The sequence below is a fragment of the Choloepus didactylus genome, chromosome 4, assembly GCF_015220235.1.
Source record: "Choloepus didactylus isolate mChoDid1 chromosome 4, mChoDid1.pri, whole genome shotgun sequence".
Lineage (NCBI taxonomy): Eukaryota > Metazoa > Chordata > Mammalia > Pilosa > Megalonychidae > Choloepus > Choloepus didactylus.
Genome location: NC_051310.1, coordinates 83,338,948 through 83,360,399, shown reverse-complemented (window position 1 = coordinate 83,360,399; position 21,452 = coordinate 83,338,948). Strand labels below are relative to the sequence as shown.

The window sequence follows — 21,452 nt, the reverse complement described above, 5'->3', positions numbered from 1 at the left end:
CTTGCTGAACAGCTAAAGCAGTGTAAGAAACAATTACTTCAAAGTGGCCTGGGGCAGAAAGATACAGACTTTAAGACATATGATAGAGCACCTGGGAGGAGGGGAAATTCTATTCCATAGGGAGTAGAGAGTACATTTGGATTTCTGTAAATGGATTAAATCCTAAGGCCAGAGTTAGCACAAACCTAGGAAAAGACACAGGCTCAGAAAAGAGAATGTCTTCCATATGCTCAAGGAGATAAAGGAAAAAGTGAAAGAAAACTAAAAGATGTCAGAAATACAATGCATGAACAATATGAAAATCTCAATAAAGAGAAATTTTTTAAATGAACCAAACAAAATGCTGGAATTGAAGGAACAATAAGAGGAAATCTCATTTACTATGGCAACTAAAAGAATCAAATATCTAAGAATAAATTTAGCTAGGTATGTAAAGGACTTGTACATGGAAAACTATAAAACATTGCTAAAAGAAATCAAAGAATACCTGAATAAATGGAAGGACAGTCTATGTTCATGGATTGGAAGACAAAATATTAAGAGGTAAATTCTACCCAAAGCAAATTACAGATTCAACATAATCCCAGTCAAAATTCCAAAAGCCTTCTTTGCAAAAACAGAAAACACAATCATCAAATTTCCATGGGAGGGGAAGGGCCCCTGAATACCCAAAACCATCTTGATAAAGAACAAAGTTGGAGGACTCACACTTCCTGATTTTAAAACTTATTACAAAGCTACGGTAATCCAAATAGCAGGGTACTGGCACAGGGACAGACATATAGAACAATGGAAGCAAATTGGAGAGTTCACAAATAAAGCTTCACATCTATAGACTATTAATTTTTGACAAGGGTTCCAATTAGAAAATAATAGTCTCCTCAATAAACAGTGCTGAGGAAACTGGATATCCATATGCAAAGATATGAAGGTGGACTCCCTCACACAATATACAAAAATAAACTCAAAATGGATCAAAGACCTAAACATAAGAATCAAAACTAAAAATCTCCTAGAAGAAAACATAGGGAAGTATCTACAGGACTTTGTGTTCAGTAATGGTTTCTTAGCATTTAACCAAAAGGACAAGGAACAAAGGAAAAAATAGGTAAATGACACCTCATCAAGACTTAAAACTTATGTGTATCAAAAGGACTTCATCATGAAAGTAAAAAGACAACCTACAGAATTTACAAATTTTCCAAAAATTTGGAAACCTGTATTTAATATGTGGAATATATAAAGAAATCCTACAACCCAACAACAGAAAGATGATCAACCCAATTTTTAAAATGGGCAAAATATCTGAATATTTTGAATATTTTGCCCATTTTGAATATTTTGAATATTTGTAAAATGGGCAAAATATTTGAATATTTTGCCCATTTGAATATTTGAATGAACAATTTCTCCAAAGAAGATATACAAATGGTTTAAAAGCACATGAAAAGATGCTCAACATAATTAGCTGTTCAGGAAATGCAAATCAAACCACCCATAGGTTTTAGTTTTCCCCTTCATACCTACTAGGATGGCTACCATTCAAAAAAACAGAAAATAACAAGTATTGCAGAGGCTATGGAGAAATAGAAATGCCTAGTCATTGTCGGTGGGAATGTAAAATGATGGATTTGCTGTGAAAGACAGTTCGACATGTGAAGTTAAGTATAGGATTACCATCTGACCCAGCAATCCCACTTATAGGTATATACCCAAAAGAAATGCAGGCAGAGGCTCAGATATTTGCATACCAATGTTCTTAGTGGCATTTTTACAACTGCCAAAAAAAGAAGCAACCCAAGTGTCCAGCACCCAATAAATGGAAAACAAAATGCAGTGTTTACCTACAATGGAATATTATCGAGCCATAAAAAAGGAATGGAATTCTGATAGACGTGACAACGTGGATGAACCTTGAAGACTTCACATTGAATGAAATAAGCCAGACACAAAAAGACAAATATTGTATGATCTCACTGAAATGATGTAATTAGAATAAGCATATTCATAGAGTCAGAAACGAGAATACAGGTATACCATGGGCTGAGGTCTAAGCAGGAAATGAGGAGTTAATGTTTAATTGGTAGAGTTTCTGTTTTTGGTGATGGAAAAGTTTTCATAATGGATGTTGGTGATGGTAGCAAACATCATGAATGTAATTAACACCACTGAATTACATATTTGAATGTTGTTAAAAGGGGAAATTTTAGGTTGTATATATGTTACTAGAATAAAAACTTTTAAAAGAACCATTAGACTGTACAACACATATACTGAACCTAATGATTATGCAGACTTGAATGTTTCTTCATGGGTCATGCCTTTTGGTTTACTTGCACAGAAAATCCTTGAACCTCTTTCATGTCTACCAAGACCATATTATATCCAGAAATATGGTGATTATGGTCCACACTCAAAGAGGTGAATTATAAAAATCTTATTGTTTCCTTATGCTCGTATTGCTCTTTGTTAACAAATATAAGCAGGATTGTGTTTGTTTTCTGACAGAAAAGCCAAAACTACAAAAAATTTTTGAATTGGCCAGACCAAGTAGAAAGAATGGTAAAGTCATAACATTGGATTGACTCGATACTATTTCTTAATCAGACATGTGACTTTTAAGTTGTTGAAATGGTAACAACAGCCAAGCATAAATGTTGAGGATGACTATGATCCACATATATATCAAAAACTCTACAAGGGATTGCTGCAATAGAATGGGGAGCAGTGAGAAGTATAGCTTGAGTGGAACTCTGGAAAAGAGTTTAAGGCAAAAAAAAATCCTAATAAATGTCTCTGCTACTCGGAGAAGTTGGAAGAAATCTTCCTTGCCTCCAACTGCCACAGAAGTTTGAATTACCTGCCTATCCTTTAAGCATTTTCGTATACAAATCAAACACAGATGGCCCATTACATTTATGACCTCACTGTCAATTACTCTAGATGGAGCATGCATTAATTATCGAAATATTTTCATAGTATACAAGTTTTTAGAGGTTACATTGCCACAGATCATTTCAGCTTTCTGATTAGGAGGTGGTATAAACAATTTTATTTGCAAGAATTAATCTCTTGACCGTAGTAAAAACTACAAATACAGTAGTGGAATTATTTTTCCCTTTAACAAAACCAAACTAGAAATCCTGGCCTCTATCCTTGGAAGTTGACATTATGTTAGCATTGCATGCAATACATAAACTCTGCCAAAATCTGTTATAACTGTAGTACGTTTTGAATACTGGAGTTGATTGATATTTATGTCTAGAAGATAAATATAATATTGAGAATGGCTCTCTTCTATGTATGAATTACATCCATAAAAGAACTTATTTTTTAAACAGTAAAAAAAAAAAAAAAAAAAGACTAAACTTAGTTGAAGCTTCAAATTGTTACATCTCCTTTAGTGCCAGTCAATAAACACTTTAGATAATGTGAAAGTTCACAGAAGTGTTTAGATTTTCAACCATGCCATTAGTTTTTCTCTGGCATGGTGAACAAAATGCTGAGGCTATTTAGCTGTTATGAACAAAAAGAACATTCCAGTGAACAGCGTTGTCAGAAAAGGCACGTGGAGCAATATTTTGTGAAAGTTAGAGAAGGACATTTATTTCCTCATCCTAGAGAAAAGCTATTCATTCGACAAATATTAATTGAGCACCTATTATGTACCAGGAATTTTTCTAGGTAATCAGAGTACACTGGGGAACAAAAGAAAGGTCTCTGCTCCTCTGGGGTATAGATTCTAGCAGAACAGACTGCATTCTTTAATTCCTTTTGCACAGAGAGGGAAACTGAAGCTCAGAAGAGTGAGCTAACTTACCTAGGATCACCCAGCAAGAAGGCGGCGAAGAGCCCAGGCCATATCATCCCAGCATGTCTCAGTTACCTTCCACGTGTCCAACTCACCTTTACCTGCCCAAATGGCCTATTAAACTTGGTCCTTGAGAAGTTATTCTTAAAAATAGTCAGCTGGACTTTCTTCGGTAGAAGTCTTCAATTAGGTAGACTAATCTTAAAAAAAAAAAAAAAAATCATTATCTGTATTTCTTCACTCTGAAATTCACTATAGAAAAAATTTCCAGGCAAGGAATGGCACAAATGAGATAAACATCAGAGGAATGCTGATTTCACAGCCCAATGTGATGAAGTGGCCCTAGAACAACAGACAAGGTCAACATGCATTCATTAGCTCCTCTGGCAAAGCAAAACTGGTATTGAAAACTATAATTCTAGCAAGGCACAAATGGAGAATGTTGATGGCATTGTGCTTTCACAATGGGTTTGCACAACATAGAAGAGGGCAATTTCCACCCACCTCAGGGCAGACAAAGGCTGGAAAATACGGCCCCAACAAGAACCATGCAAGGAGATGAAATTGAGCCTATGTATCAACTGACAATTATCTACCAGTGAGAAATACATACATATTAGACCCTGCTAGCAGACCTTCATAAGAAACACTGCTAAGGAGAGAATCCATGCAAAAATTAATGAAATATTAACTAAATGCTGTTAACTTTGGGATGTTGATTTTGCAAAATTAAAAAGCATTCATTTTCCTGCTGCTAATAAGATTCTCCTATGTTTGTATAGCACTTAACACTTTTCAAAATCCGTTTGTTATTGATGAACAAGAGCGGATCAAAGGGATTAAATTACTTGTCTGAGATCACAGCTAACTTGGCAGAGAACAGCCTAGAACCTTGGATTACTGATTTTCAAGGTCAGGCTCTGGACACTGTTTCAGGCTTCTTCTCATCTGATCGTCACGAAAGTAGATAGAGAAGATATTACCATGTCCATTGAACAGATGAGAAGCCTGAGGCTCATTGATACAGAACCAAGTGAGTGCTCAATTCAGTTACAAAAAAAAAAAAAAGTAGCCAAGCTTATAAAATCCATTAAGGATGTGTTGGTGAAGAGGAGAGTGTGGGTGGGAAGAGTTAAAGCTTACAAGAATGGAGAACAAAGTATGCAATAATGAAGCATGTACAAGGTCAAGTTGTACAGAGGTAGAAGTTACTAATTATATGTAGGATTAAGAAGAGGTCCAACCAGTTTCAAGCACACCGAACTGTGTTATATTCAAAACAATAATGATATTGTAGCTGGTTAGGCAGCACCTAGAGCTATGGTTCCTTAATAAGTTGTGTAGGAGGATTACTTAGGAAGTCTGAAAAATAATAAACTTTTTTCTTACTGAATCAGAAACTTGAGGCAAAGAGTTCAGGAATCCAGTTTATAACTTTGGAAGCCATAGTTAAAAACCTTGATACTCAAAGATTGGTTCATAGACCAGTAGCATCAGGATCAGCTGGGAGCCTCTTCAGAATGCAGAGTCTCAGGCCCCATTCTGAATCAGAATCTGCATCTTAACAAGATCTCTTGATGATTTCCTATACATTTTACAGTGTAAATAGCTCTGGTCTACAACATCCCTCTCTGACTATCCATTCACCCTATCAGAAAAAGGAAGTCAGCATGGCATGGGCTATTCTTTGTGAGACCTAAAGAGCATGACTTCTATCTCCAACTCACTTCTAAGTCTAATGTTCTAGATTTCCATCATCCTCTGAGAAAAGGTTGCAAAATATCCAATTAAAAACTTCTCCTAAATGTTGTAGAAGCTTAACATCTAAATCATGGGCTATCAAGTGTTTCATGCATTTCCAAAATTCACCTTCGAAACATTTTTGAAAGGAAAAAACTCTTGCACATCTCTAAATTTCTGGCAATCCTCCCACTTTGCACAGTTCCTCAAAGACTAGTAAAGCACTTTGGCACTTCCATCTGCTAGTTCTCTTTCCCTCTCGCTGCCCTCCCCCATCTCCCATCCACTGCAAGATAATCAGTCTCTATCAAGATCAGGAGACTCGGGTGTGTTTACAGTAGCTGGGAAGCTGTGCTGATTTCTGTGTGATGCTCCAGGTCCCTCTTACAACTGTTTGTTTACACCAGGCTGCTAAAGTGGAATGAGGGTAGTTTCTAAGTTCACCCATCTCATCTCAGTTTCTTCTTTGCGGGTGAACCATGTGCTCATCTCTCATTAGGGGATGATCCCTTCAGCTGCCTTTCAGGAATTAGGGAAGAAAGAGTTCCCCTTGTCAAGTCCAACTCTCATGACTCAGCTAGGAGCAACCCAGGCAGTGCAATGCTTTTGATTTCAGTGTTCCCTCATCCTTAAAGCATCATAGGAACTTCTACAGAAATAAAATAACTTCAAAATCTACCACCTTGACAAGTTCACAGTCAATATACACATAAAGTTGTTTGAACTTAAATAAAGGTTTGCCTTTTAACCTTTCTTGAGGTTATAGCAAAAACATTTTTTCAATATTTTTATACACATCAGCATTTTAATGCCCACACAATATTTCAGCAATGAGATGCCATATGTACGTAATCAATCTACCACTCTTGGACACAGATGTGGCTTTCAATTTTTCATTATTAGAAATAAATTCTAAGCTAATCTTAGAGATTCTAGCAATTCAACCCCAAAATTTGATAGTTATCCTTAAATAAAAGAAAAGGCCAGTCCACAGCCAGTATTACATTGCTAACTTCCATTAGGCTGCTCATAAGTTTATATACCATTAGGCAGTCAAATATAAAGAAAACTATATGAACTCTATCCTTTTTTATCTTAACAATCAGCTGAGAGTACATGTTCTACAAATAGGCTCAAAAGTATCATTTTCATCTAGGAATTACTGTACATAATATAGGCTAAATGTGTTATTAATACATATCGGGCTGGCTTCACAGAATGTAAAAAGTCCTGAGCTACAAACAATTCATGGGTTACAGAGCAGGCCATTTCCTGATTTTGATTCCTGCACTAGAGGGGAACTGAATAGAGACCTGCTGTAGCCTAACATTTTAGTACAGCTATAATGTGACTACATTCTCACATTCTGTTTAGGGACGTGAAATCAAAAACACATTACTATCCATCACTTAGAATCTCCTTAACTTTCACTTAGAGTATAGTGGAGCCGTTTCATGAGAGCTTGCCCAGAGCACCTGGCTTCTCTTTTCCCTTCCCTGTTCTAACACCTGTCATCTTCCCCTAAAAATGGTGACAATTGTCTTGGCAGAGCATGAGGAAGACAGTGGGTGAATCATGGAGCAGCCCACTTTGAAGGTGAAGTTTGAGGAAAGGACATTACAGGCTACTGGAAGAGCAAGGAGGCAGAAAAGTTCAAGGAACTGTGTCCCTTCCATTTTGCCAAGTAAAAAGATAGATTGAACAGATGAAGATAATGTTTACAAGACTGGTTGGGGACAAATACGAGGGACATTGAATGGCAGGACAAAGAATGTGGGTAGTAAGAAGCTATTGTTAAGAAAGAGCAACTCAAAACCATATCATGCTTCATAAAGATATAGCTGGGTAAAATGGAGGGGTGGAGGAAGGAAATCAAATATGGAGCTACCAGAATGGTTCAAAGCTGGTGAGGAGGGCCTGGATGCAGTGGCAGCAATGAGAAGGGACGTGAGTTTAGGCTAGTGCAGAGAGTAACAGAAATTCTTTCAGTGAAAGGGACGAGGAAAGTTATCTCAGCAAGTGTCCCTAAAACAATCCCCTTCCTGGGCCCTAGGTCCTAAGCGAATATCACCTTGTTATAATACTTTGTCTCTGCCCCCAAGGGTGTCTTCTAAAGTAGTAAAACTCTATAGGCCTCAAGTATAAAACTGGCTGAAACAATTTTGGACGTGGGCACCAATGCTATATTTGAAATGGAAATAGTTAATTGACTTCATCAAAGCACTTAAAAAAGGACTAATAGGTTTTTTTTAGTTTAGTTTAGTTTTTTTGACTGACACTCCCCATTCTCTGAATGTCTGACTAGTCCAATGGCACTGAACAGCCCAACTGCTAAACATCTGGGTATGCCCCAGGGCATTCTGCTGCCTGGTCCAAGCTTGCCTTATAAAAAGGAAATCCAGTGGGGAAGGCACCAATGTTTATAGCAGTATTACTAACAATAGCCGAGAGGTGGAAGCAACCCAAGTGTCCATCAACGGATGAACAGATAAACAAAATGTGGCATATACACACAATGGAATATCATTCAGCTGTAAAAAGGAAGGAAGTTCTGATGCATGCTGTAACCTGCATGGACCTCAAAAGCATCATGCTGAGCAAAATAAGCCAGATACAAAAAGACAAATATTATATGATCTCACTTCTATGAAACACATAGAAGATCCATACTTTCCAGAGACAGATGGTGGTTTACAGGTTACCAGGGGAAGGGGGTAGGGGGGTGGCAGGAAGAGAGAATTATAGCTTAATGGGTGAGTAGTTTCTGTTTGAGGAGGGGTAATAGATGTTGGTGATGGGAGCACAATATTGTGAATTTAATTAATACTACTGAATTGTACGCTTGATGGATAAAAGGGAAATTTTCTGTGCTCTATATTGTTATTCAATAAAAAGTTAAAAAAAAAAAAAGATGATGGCAGTACTTTCAACTTGGCAGTTAGTTAACATAAACTGTGTATACTTATGACCCAGCAATTTCCCTCTAAGTGTCCATGCTAAATACTCACAAAAGTACATGAGGAAGTACATACGAGGATATTCATTGCTGTGCTGTTTGTCATAACAAGAAGTTCCCATTGTAGGGGAAATGACCCAAAAAGAGCTAGTATAGACTTGCCCTAGGAAATTCTTGAAGGAGTTTGAATGAATGAGGTGTTTCTCCTAAAATCTCCATGACACTGATGAGTGAAAATACCAAGTGTGGAGTGCCATATTCAATGTCACACATATTTCAGAGATTCGTTTGGATACAAAGAGGACTAAGATGATGTTCACCTTTGGTGACATGGGCCACCTTACAGGAGGTGGAGAAAGCAACAGGGATTGAGGTGTTGGCAAAGAGGACTCTGTCCTTATCCTCTAACGCTTTCATATTTACATACAAAGAATGAGTATCTGGTCATTATTTTGTGTTTCAAAACTTCTTTGAAATTTTTACATTGCTTGATCCTAACCCACTTTTCTCCCCAACAAATAGCAGGTCTTAGAGCAAAGACGCCTTTCTGCCAAAATTTACCTTTTTGAACTTTATCTCCCAGTTTGTTATTATGATCAATTTTAGCAAATGAAGATGTTTCAAAAATTTTAGCAGAAAGATGTTTTTTAAAAAAGGTCAAAAAGGCACTGATTTAATTCAGGAGTTAATGGGTGAACAGCAATTAAATAAACAAATCTCCATTAGTTGATCTCCAGGAGGATTGCCAATTTTATACAGGATTACCTGTATATTCTGGTCAATATAATTATGATGCCCCTGGAGCTTAAATAATGTGACAAAATAAATAAATATCAAGTGGCATGCTACTGAATTGCCAACACAGGCAAAATCTTGGGTATGTCATATTTAAAGGGAATGTGAAACATTATACCCTCTTCATGAATGGAGATGATTTTAAAATCAGAATTAAGTAATCTAGTTTGGAATTTATTCACTGAAATTTTCTTCTAAGTTCAGAAATAAGTAGAAGCAAATTATTTTCTAAATTAGAAGCTATATCTACAGTATCTTTATATCAGTTCCAATTTTAGAGGACAAGGTAGAACTAATGCAATTTTAACATAGTTTAGCAGATAATGATTATCAGCAAAATCGTCTTTTGCTCCCTTACGACTCTTTTACTTAAGAACTTGATGATGTTTGGGGTAAAGTATTATGAGAGGACTCTAGCACATGACAGAAAAGAAAATATTAACCCTCTAAGTACCCAAGAGCTATATTAATCTTTTTGGCAATGCAAAAGAAAACCAGAACATGAACCCTGAAAGACAGTTTGGAATTTCTCAAAAAATGCAAAAACGTCTTTACAGGATATTGTTGAGGATTTCAATTATTTTGGACACACTGCTTTGACTCCTCAAATTAGAAATCAGTTTTAATGTAAGTTGTTTCATCATTCATGTGTTTGAAAGTAACAAGCACTAAGAAGTTTTTTTTTAAATATTTCTTTAAGCCTAAAGTTGGGCACAAGCCACACTGCTGAGCACAACGTGAGAGTCACTTTGGGAAAAGGGTGTTTAATGAATAACCTTACAGTAAAAGACCTGTAAACATCTTCTAAATATTAGACCCATGCTTTCTTTCCGAAATAAATTAGCAGGCTCCAGAAGGCTCATAGATGCCAGCAACCCTGTTAGGCAAATTTCAGAAGTCCCTACCATTGTGTGTGCATAGAAAGGCTTGTACATGCTCCCCTACCCCCACTCCCACCCCTGCCCCAGCCAGTGCCAGAGAGACTGTGTTCACTGGAGTTCTGCTGGAGAGAAAGATTGATAAAGCAAAGCAATCGGAGTTATTTCCTATGCATGAAATTGATTAAATGCTTCGCTAAATGGCTTATAAATTTGCTTCTCATATTTCTGTCACCCACTGAAAAGATTACAGAAACTCTGAATATAACCATGTTGTATACAATACCAAATTACAAAAGGTTGTAAAAACTAATGTTTTGTTTAAAGTTTTGAGCAGGACCATATGCCTTCAGTGACCTTGAGTAAGCTATTTTAATTCAAAACATTTCAAAGAATATAAAGGAGAGAAATCTCCAACTACATAACAAACCAGACCAAGTGGGTAGAGCTGAGTTAACTACACTGAACTTCTGCTCTTTCTTAAAAGGGTGTAGAGTGACCCCCTTGTACAAACGCATTGGGTCTTGAAAGCTGGGAAGCACATGTGGTGTCAACAGGGATATATTTACAAAGGAGATGAGAAAAGGGTCTTTAAGACCTCCCAAAGTTGGATTCGTTCTATTATTTTTAGTTCAGAGACACATTCTAGTAAGTTCTGAGCCTTGCATAGACTTGCAGGAGTATGTAGAAAAGATGACAAATATTAGCATGGGCAGTGGGATTGTTTTATTAGAGTTTTTTGATCATTTGTATTCAATCCTTATACAGCTTTCAAATGTCATTTAAGTTCAATTCTTTCTGCCATGTGAGAATGTCTTCTAACTATTGTGTAACAATTGGGGGTTAGGGGATGAGTTTCAGCAGAGAAGCAATTTATAGGTAAGCACATGATCTGCAGATGTAACTCAGGAAATTAATCCCTTTCTTAACAGGGGCTTAAAAGTACCTTTACTTCGACAGGAAAAATGATATTCTTTGATAGCATTTATAAGACATCATGTCCCCAGCAAGTATTAGCATTTGGCACTAACACATGGCTCTGGCAAGAACTTCCAGAGAAGAAAGTTTAAGACCAAGAAGGTGCTTAAAATTCCTACTGGCAGGACCTCCACAGGACATATTCCCAAACTCCCATCACCTTCGGGAACAGCCAGTGTGCGGACCAAGCTTGCTGCCCCGCCAGGGCCATCTGGAACCCAATGAGGCAGAAACAACAGGGCAATGCTGTCAATGCGGGGCAGAAGGACTTTCCAAACATCAGGCCCAGCCTAGGTGCACATCTGCTTTCACACGACGTTTCTGGGTACACATAAGATGCGGCTATGGAATTATCCCTCGTTTGTAAAACCACGATATAATTTCTCCAGTAAAATCCAAGTTGCTGTGTGTATGTGTGTGTGTGTGTGTGTGTGTGTGTGTGTGTGTGTGTGCGTGTTTAATGAGTACCTGTTCTGGGAGATATGCCAACAATTCAGGGATGATTTAACCAGACCATCAACCGCTGGACAACTTATTTAACTCTTTGGTGATGGGTACATGAACCTTCTTGTTGGCATCAGGCCACCACATAATTAATCCTGACTCCAGACACAGAGGGTTTAATAAATTAAAACAAAGAAAGAGGTGCCTTTCTAAACTGCACATAGAAGAACTGTCTTCTCCCTACAAGTATAGGCCACCTTAAATGATTTGAAGCTACATTTTCTGAAGTTTATTTCTTGGGACATGAATTCTTTGAGATTGTCCTTTGTAAAAGGGTTTCAGTGGTCAAGTCCATGGGGCAACGTCCCTCCTTGGAGACTCTCAGGGCATATTCATGTTTTGGAGGCTTTAGGAAGCCCCTCTCCCAAAGAATCCTCTTTAACTCAGTTTAATCTGCTGTTTCTCACTTGACCCCAGACACTTTATCTTTAATTCCATGCTTAGAACCATGGGGTTGCTCTTTGAAACATACTCTGGGAAAAACTAATTTAAACCCACTGCCAGTCATGCAGACAAAGTCCACCTCCTTTGAAAGTTTGGCAAGCTTCTGGATTGCCCTTTCAGTAACCCTCTTGGCCAACGTATAAGAAGATCCTAATTCCACTGCAAGAAGGGCTTCATGATTGCACTTCTACTGGTGTTGTGCCAGCCTTGGGTTGTGCACATTCTCCTCTCCTGACTGGGCCAAGTTACATGTTCTGTGGCTATTCATATATATATAAAAAAAAAATGTAGACCTCACTACACAAAATCCCATGGACTTCAAAAATGGCATTGAATGCCCAGATGAATACGAGTTACACACTAAGTAATGCTTCATGTGCAATGATTTTTCTTATGGTTTCTATTTTCCTTTCAAGATGATTTCCAAATCCACCCCCCTTTCTGTTTTTAAGTAATAGACAAAAGCTGTGTTTATTCTTTCCTTTCTCTAATCAAAGTCGTTCATACATCAAGATCATTCAAGAAATCCTAGCCGGTTGCAAGCGGGTGAGAGCGACCTAATTGCGGAGATACTCTTGGATCTAATCTAATTTAATTTTTTAAAGTAAATCACTTGCCAACTTCAGCACTTTAACTAGTATTAGTAACAAGTTACTCATGAGGAGGCTCATAGCTGACGAATTATACCGCCATGTTGCAAGGATCGTTGTTTTTTTGTCAGTTGTTTTCAAACCAGAGTGTGCATCAGAATCATCACCTGGAGAGTTCGTTAAAACACAGATTGCCAGGCCCAACCCCCAGAGCTTCTATTTCAGTAGGTCTGGGGAGGTGCCAGAGAATTTAGGTTTCTAACATTGGTGCTGATGAGACTGGTCTGGGGACAACAGTTTGGAAATTACAGCTGCACAACAGCTCCCCAACCTAACCTGATCAGAATTACCTGGAACATTTGTGAAAAACACCAAGCCCCAACCCCACCCCCAGACTTCCGAGATGGAATCACTAGGAAGGAGACTCAGGAGTCAAGCGATTCAAATCATCCAGGTCTGGATTTCTTCAGCCAGAGCAGCAGAGTTTTCCTTTTAGATCACTGTCTCAGGTCTTGGACCCCTGCCTGCCTCCGAGCCCTGACACTCTCCCTGATAGAGGTCTCTTCAAAGTGCAAGAAGGCTCAAGACACGTGAATGCCTCTTCCAATAACTTGTCCAATAATTGGTATATTGATTGCTAATGTCATCACGTTTTAGCATATATAAACCCCTCACTCTATGACACAGCCCACAACAATCCAAAAAAGTCATTGTTTATTCATTGTGACTCCCAAAATGGCCCTTGTCAGCTCCTGCTGGAGGGCTGGCTGATAAAAATCAGCAGATGATGGGACGTACACATTCTTAACATGACTGACCCATGACATCTCAGAGGGCAGCCAGGGAGCCTGTCATTACAGTACAATACTTTTCTTTCTTCCTCCGTATCTAGCCCCAGAGGACTTTGAGATTTTTATTAACTCATTAGTGACTGAAGACGTCATTAGAGCCATTTGGAAGGTTTTCTCTTTTTTCCCCTTCCTTCTCTTTTTTTTTTTTTAAGTGAGAATAAGTGTACAATTTGTTCAGGGGGAGGGGGAATGGGCTCATTGATGAAATAGCTAAGACAAACCAAGTGGAGAGACTCTTTTACTTTATTAGAATTTGAAATCCAATTGACAGGTACAGTGATTGAAAAATTGTGACAGAAATACCAAGTTGCTTCAGAAACATGTTGGGGAAAAAGAGCAGGGCACTTTGATAAAGGAAATAGCAACTCAAAGAATTCAGCAATTTTTATTTTGGACCCAACCTTTCTAACCCAACAGCTAAATTCAAAAAATTTGGAATAAAGCTACTGAAGCCTCTGAACGTTTCTTAACCTACACATTCATTTAACTTTATCATGTTTCTGCGTGCCCTTAATTTTCCCATCTGCAGAACTGCTCTTAAAAATCAAATTAGATCTTTTGAAGGTCGTTACTGCAACAACCTTATGTTTTTTTATATACTCTTGTGTTTAAGCCTTTTCATCTGGGTTGTGTGTCCAATTAATGGTATAGCTCAAGGAGGCACTAATCTTTTTGAAAACTTGAGAATATAATAAGCAAGCAGACTATTTTCATTATAACTGACTGGGTTAAGAATAAGCTACAGAGGAAATGTTCAATAATTACGATAACTTTTTTTTAGATGAGATCACAAAAATATGTCAGTCATATAAGGTGCTTTTCATAGAGATGAAGTCTTTGAAGTAGGTTTCATCTGATTCGTCTTCGGGGGTTCACCCTCGGGCATGTCAGAAGGCTACTGAGAGAGTGGGTTTACACTGATTTTATCAGGCCAGATAATTCACTTGGCACAGAAAACGTCTATTACTAGATGTATCTCACATGTTACTAAGTGTTTACCAAATTTTACTGTTGTCAAAACATTATAAATTAATGAGTCCTCATAATACATGAGGAAACTACTCCCCAGGATAGAGAATTGTTGTCTGAGGACCTAAAAAGATTTTGGCCCAAGGAAATTAATGTTAGTAAACTATGATCAAGATTTTTAAAATGCTTTAAACCAAGTTTTATCCTTATATAAACCAATTATATCTTTCTTCTTCTGTTTATTTGCCTGGTGCAGAACTTTATTCATTAAGTGTTATGTTAAATAGAATAATTAGTTAACATTTGTGGATTAATTATATAAAATAATTTTATCTAATTCCATAATAATTGTACTGAATTTTCTTTTTAGCCTCTCTGTACCTGATGCCAAACATCTAGATGAAGCCTGGGGTAGGAGGAAAGAGTCAAAAATCCAGATAGTCTTAAAGATCCAGATGTGTCTTTTGGTCAAATTAACAAAACACCAAGGATTTTAATATTTTTTTCCATTTTCATCCAAAAGTTTCATGTCATATAGACAGTCTTAGTTAGTCCGTTCAATTGCAATCCCAGTGTGCTTTAACATGCTTTGTCAATTTTTGGACCCCTCTTAATTGGTCCATAAAATTATCTCTAGAAAAACTATTTAATTCATTCATGGGAGGAACACAGGGTATTTTCTTCAGAAACAAAAATATAATGCCCAATGTACCCAGGAGCACAAGAACACCATCCAGCATGGTGCCTAAATCTTTATGTTGAAAAACATTTCATAGCTGTGTTTTTAAATGATAAAATATCATTCAATTCAGGTACTTGGAATGGCAACTTAATTTTCATTAGCATGCACATGCTAATTTTAATCCTAGTAAGTAGCTTGGGAGAATAACAGGCTTACAAGTATAAATGGTGGCCAACTTTTCAATGGGTTCCTATCCCAACTTATTTATTATTAGATCCTAAAATAGATTGGGCGGCATTTTTAAAGGAATTTCTGCTCTGGTGACCTTGGGTATGGTGAAGCACTGCCTTAGGGATCTAAAGAGTTGATGTATATCCCCACCACTTCCATTTTTTAACTGTGTGACCTTGAGTTAGTCACTTAACCTCTGAGCCTCAATTTACTCTTCTTTAAAATGGAAATAATAACCCTGCTCCCAGTTAACCCAAGGATCTGGCGAAAGGACTTTGGAAGGTCAAAGTGCTTTGCAAATGAAAAATTGTCATTAATACGTAAAATACTTGCCATTAATTTGGGATATCATTAATAAGTGAATACTCTTACTATGTAAAGGCGTCATTAATATTGAAAAAGAATCCAAGACGCATAGAAGTCATCACACTCAAAAACATCTGGTCAACTATTTACTGTTTACAAATAGTACACAGGAATAATGATACATCCCTGGACATGGAAAACAGTGCCAGATGTGCTCCTAGGTCCTTCCTGAGCTTCTCTTAACTGAATCTGAGAGAGTATTAGCAAATTTAGCTACTCATCTTTATAGTAAATAGACTAAGCGTAGATCCCACTGACGGTGCCTCTGATGGCAATAGAGCACTTCTGCCAATCAAGAACCTTATTCTTGACCTACTGGTTGACTTAACTCTGATGAACTCACACACCCTCCTCCCTCCTGGCCAATGGCAAAGACGCAAGCCTTTGTATGGCTACTGAGTATGCAGAGACTTCTTGCTTTCTACCAAGGGAGATTGCTTTCACATCTCATTTTGTTTTGTTTTGTTTTGTTTTGTTTTGTTTTTACTATTAGTAAAATGCATGTCCCTGGAAATTGTCATCTACAAACAGTCTTTTGGCCAAACTTCCTCCCCACAATATAGGGAGTTTCCAAGTAAGAAATCAACTCATGCACTTGCAAAATGCTAAGTACTAAAAGTCTTTCAGGCTTTTCTAAATCTTACATTTTTGTTGTTGTTGTGGCGCCAGGATTTTTGGAGAAGAAAAACTTTCGAGATCTACTTTTAAGATACTGAAAGTTTCCTGGGGTACAAAAATAAAAGAACAAAATAAAAGAATGGAAGACAACTTCGTTAATTTTAAAGTTTACCAAAAAAACCTGCAGTGTCAGAATCCCACAACAAAAAGAAAAATAAAAACCTCATACATTAGGAAATTTCTTTAAAAGTTTAGTTGAACTTTTTTCCTCCATTGCATTAATATAGACAAGACAGAATTAATAATCAAGTTTTAGTTCTTCCACTTAGAAGGCACCGATCATGCATTAGCACGTTGCCCTCTTTTAACACGTGCTCTGAAAAACCGGAGATCAATACAAAAAGAAACAATAATAATAAAAGGAAAGATCTCTACCATGATGATGAGAAAGGTGTGTGAGCTGGAAGAAAGTACAGTACAGAAGCCAATGACAAGTCATGATAAATGGGTCGTTATAAAATTCATGTTTAGGCAGCACCAGGCCAGGGATAACACCATTCGTCATGGCAACAGTAGGCCACTAATGAACCCTCATTGCATATTCATGTCTCTGGCGTTTCTTCTCTCCCTCCCACCCTGAACCAACGCCTGGAAATCTCTCTCCACCTCAAGCTGAAGCTCAGCTTAAGGCCTTCTTCTTCGCCTTCCTTTTTTTTTTTTTTTTTTTTTTTATTTGTTATGTTGCAGCAATTACACTGTAAAAGTGCTGCCCAAGATTGATTGCTCTGATCTGTAGTTCAATTGTAAATTAGAATACACATCCCCCCAGGGACACACGGCCCCTATTTGTGATTAAGAAAAAAGCCCCATAATAGACTAATAGCTAAAGTTCTCTCTCTTTTACTTTCAGGCAATTAGCTTGATGAAATGGCCTCTTTTTGTGTACCCTGGAAGTGTAAACCGATATCATAATGAAGTATATGATGTTTATTCTATTATTTTCACCTTGCCGGGTATTCAGGAATGCATAAGTAATGGCTGCTTTGTCTAGTTCGCTAACTGATTCACAAGTAAACTATTTCTTAAAGATGCAGCGTGTGCTTTCCGAGGCTTGATGAAGCAACCCCTAGCTGTGTGTTAACCTAGACGCAATGGACTCTACTAAAGAGGGGGAAACCAATGTCCCAGGTAGTTGGACAGATGTGACCTTGATATTCTAGAGGCCTCTGGCTGGTCGTGGGAGTTCCTCTGGGGTAGGTGACAAAGTACAAACGCCAGCACTCGGGATCTGTGACGATTCTGGCGCACATTGGAAAAGTGTAGTGTGGTGACTTTGGTGCCTGGTGAGATTGCTATTGAAAATATTGTGTTGTTCATCTCCCCAATTTGTTGCTGGCATGCTGTGGAATGCCCTCTACTCGTGGGTAGGTGACGCCATCCCTACAAAATCTATTTTACAGCCATTTTTGAGAGGATTGCACCCACCTCAATAGTCTAGGCTTTTCAGGATTCAAAACTATGGTCTCATAAGTCAGCAAAAAAAAAAGCTGTGTATTTGTGGATCATACTCCCTTTATCTAGTATATGGATGGATGGATGAGTAGAAAAATGGGGATAAAAACTAAATGACAAATAGGGTGGGATGGGGGGATGGTTTGGGTGTTCTTTTTTTACTTTTATTTTTTATTCTTATTCTGATTCTTTCTGATGTAAGGAAAATGTTCAGAAATAGATTGTGGTGATGAATGCATAACTATATGATCGTACTGTGAACAGTTGATTGTATACCATGGATGGTTGTATGGTATGTGAATACATCTCAATAAAACTGAATTAAAAAAAAAAAAAAAAAAAGCTGCTTAACTTCCTCTATGCACAAATGACAAGTTTTGGCCAGACAGCCAATGGATAAAATGGTTTGCTGGCACATTACCAAAGTTGTTTTTGTTCTTCACATGCAATAGTTTAATATGTGTTTTCTTTTCATTCATGAGGGATTCAAGACTGTTTTTAAAGCATCTCAACTAGCAAGATACAAATGGAAAAGAAGAAAAAAAGAAAGAAAACACACACACACAAATCTATCTTGGTCTAAGATGGTTTACAGCAGTTTACTTATCGAGATGTTAATTACCTGTTCCAATTCTACATTCTAATTCCCTGCCATTCATCAATATCCCATTTTTATTACCCATGAAACGTGTCCTGGGCTTGTGTTGTCTGAACAGATCCAAGCCCTGTGCTTTCTAATATGAACCCTATTTAAGTTTCCAGAAAATCTAAGAAAAACATTTTCCCAGCAAAAGGATCTCAATACTTTTTAATACTGCATTGAACGTGCAATTTTAGGTTTGCTATATTTTGAAATTAATTTTTGATATAGTCTTCTGTTGTGTATAAAGTGTGTTTGCATCCTACCAACCCCCACCACCCCCCCTCAGTGACTCTACTAATTTCTGTTTAAATAAAATATTTTGGGGAAAGTCTATTACTATATTCTAGAAAGTGATTCTAATATCATATAATTTCCAAAATACTACAAAATGAGCTACCAAGAAATAGTTCACGAAAATTCTCTTTATACCTTTCTTGCTAAAAATCCTAAGTTTTTACAAATCTTTATTTTGGGGGTTGACTATCGCTTTACTTTTCACAACATTGCACTGCTTTTAATTTATAAACCTGAAACATAATACACATAAATTTTCATTGCTGTTAGAAATGTTTGAATGTCTAGCTACATTGCTGCCATATTTGAAATATGCTATTGTAAATTTTCCAGTGACATTGACCCTGGGAAGTTCTCTTCCATTAGCTTACTTGCTGTAACTTGTCACATTCTTTAAGAGTACATTTATTCTACAATAACAGTGCCTCACATTTGCATATCATTTCATGATTTTTAAGCTCTTTCATATAAATTACTTCATATAATAAATTCTATGAGGTAAATGAGGCAAATAATTTTCTTATTACCCCAAAATTAGAAGGGGAGAAATCAAGGCTCAGAGAGTTAAGCAACTTGCCCGAAGTCACAAGTTATTAAATGTAAAGTTGAGCCTGGACCCCGGCCCTTTAACTCCAAAGTCTGAGCTCTTACTGATACATCTTTCTGCCTCTACACATTTACCAAACTAGCAATTCCCCAGAATCTCAAAGCTCTCAATATAAACAAATCTTCTGATCCTTATTTATGCCTGGGCAAGATTCAAAAATGAGTTTAAAGACTTACACACACACACACGCATGCATCCTAATAAAAGCCTAGAAAAAAGTGATGGCATTCTCACTGCATTGTTACCTACCTACCCAAATTTAAGAAAAATAATCTATCACCATGGTAGTTAAAATATAAACATCTGCTTAACTGGTTACATACCAGTCACTAAACAGAAACAATTATCCAGATAATTCAAATTTCAGTGATGAGGGGATAACCACTCCTCACAGTCAATGAACTAAACGTTTCAAGAGACATGAGTTTGGAGCTAAACTATCCAGATAGTTGGGTCAGTCTTTTTACCAAGCATCTCTCTGGCGCTTTGCATATGCTAGGCCCTCAGCCACACCTCACCCCACAGTCTCACATTCCTATCTAACAAGCTCAACAATGACCATCAATCTAGACTCATCTCAAAGAGCACTTCTCTTTGGAGTTATTCCTCAACTTCTGTCCCTTTTCCAAGTTCCAAACACATCTTTGATTTTATCTCCACAAAAGAGCCTCCTTTGTTCCAGTAATGGTATCTCCCCTCTTGAAATCATTGAAGACAGGACTTGGATCCAGAATCCAGCAGACTCATACTCTTTCGATGGTGTGTGGAACCCGTCTGCCAAGGGCCTCCACTCCCAAGGTGCCTGTACACCCAAGTCTCATGCCCATAGCCCTGAAATTAGAACAGCAGCTCCTTGCAAAGGAATGGCCACAACTTTGCAATGACCTGTGGTTCACCCCCTCCTGGAGTGGTTTTGAAATGAAAAGTGCATTTGGATAAAATATCCAGAGAGGAAGCCTCTAGAGTAGACAGAATCAAGGTCAATGTCACATCAGCCTTGAGTCTCTCTGAGAAACTACTGCTGCCTAACTGGAGAAAGAGAACACTCCAGAAAGGAGTCCAAAAAAATTAGCACAAAACAAACAGTGTACAAATACTTTCAAATCCCCTGATGTAGAATTCCCTAAATATAGGGAATTACGAGGGTGCAGAGGTCATTATTTCATTCATGCATGCATTCATTCATTCAAAAAATACTTATTGAGCCCTGAAGAGATAATCACACATACACACACACACAAAAAGACACCATCCCTGCCCTCATGGAACTTACAATTTAATAGGGAAGAAAAAAATTATATAACCACACCACTGAATAAAAGTTGCATATTATAATGCATGTATGAAGTACAAGTAAGGATAAAATGGAACTCACAGGGAATTTGATAAGACAAGTATGTTGATATAGAAAGTCTTGAAAAAGAAGCCAGAAGAATAAGGTTGTAGATGAAGAATAAAGAAAGGGAAAGGAGGGAAAATCATTTCAAGAAACAGCATGCACAAAGTCCCAAGTGTGGGAAATAGCTCAGCAAGTTAAAGGAGCCTTATACAGGCCAGAATGAATAGGACACTAGGAACTGGAGGAAAAGCAGAGTGCAAATGAGGCTGAGGACATAAGGTAGGCAGGGACAGGCTGAGAGGGCCTTTAGAACACAGCAGGCATTGTGGATGCCATCTTTAATCCAATGGAAAGCAACGGAGGGGTTCTAAGCATACGAAGCACATGAACAGATCTGTTGTAGCCCAGGTTGTGACAATGTCCTACTGTTTCAATAAGAAACCTCAATTTGTCCAGAAAGAAACATTAAATGTTTTTATTTTCTCAACACCACTACCAATCATGCTGTAGGGAACCCTTTACCCTTACAGCTGGAAAATGGGCCTCTCTCCATCCACTTTCCAGCATGAGCTAGGGATGAGTGGTGAAGATCTGCCATATCAGGTGTGATATTCAAAGAGATTTTGAGTCAGTTCTAAGAAACA

General features: G+C 37.6%; 1 long non-coding RNA gene across 1 annotated transcript in view; it reads right to left on the bottom strand.

Moving 5' to 3' along the window:
• Positions 1-3,409: 3,409 nt before the first annotated feature.
• LOC119531577 overlaps positions 3,410-21,452 on the bottom strand; it is a 66,839-nt gene continuing 48,796 nt past the window's right edge. The window contains exon 6 of the long non-coding RNA XR_005216347.1: positions 3,410-4,011. This is a non-coding gene — a long non-coding RNA (uncharacterized LOC119531577). The remainder of the gene's footprint in view (positions 4,012-21,452) is intronic.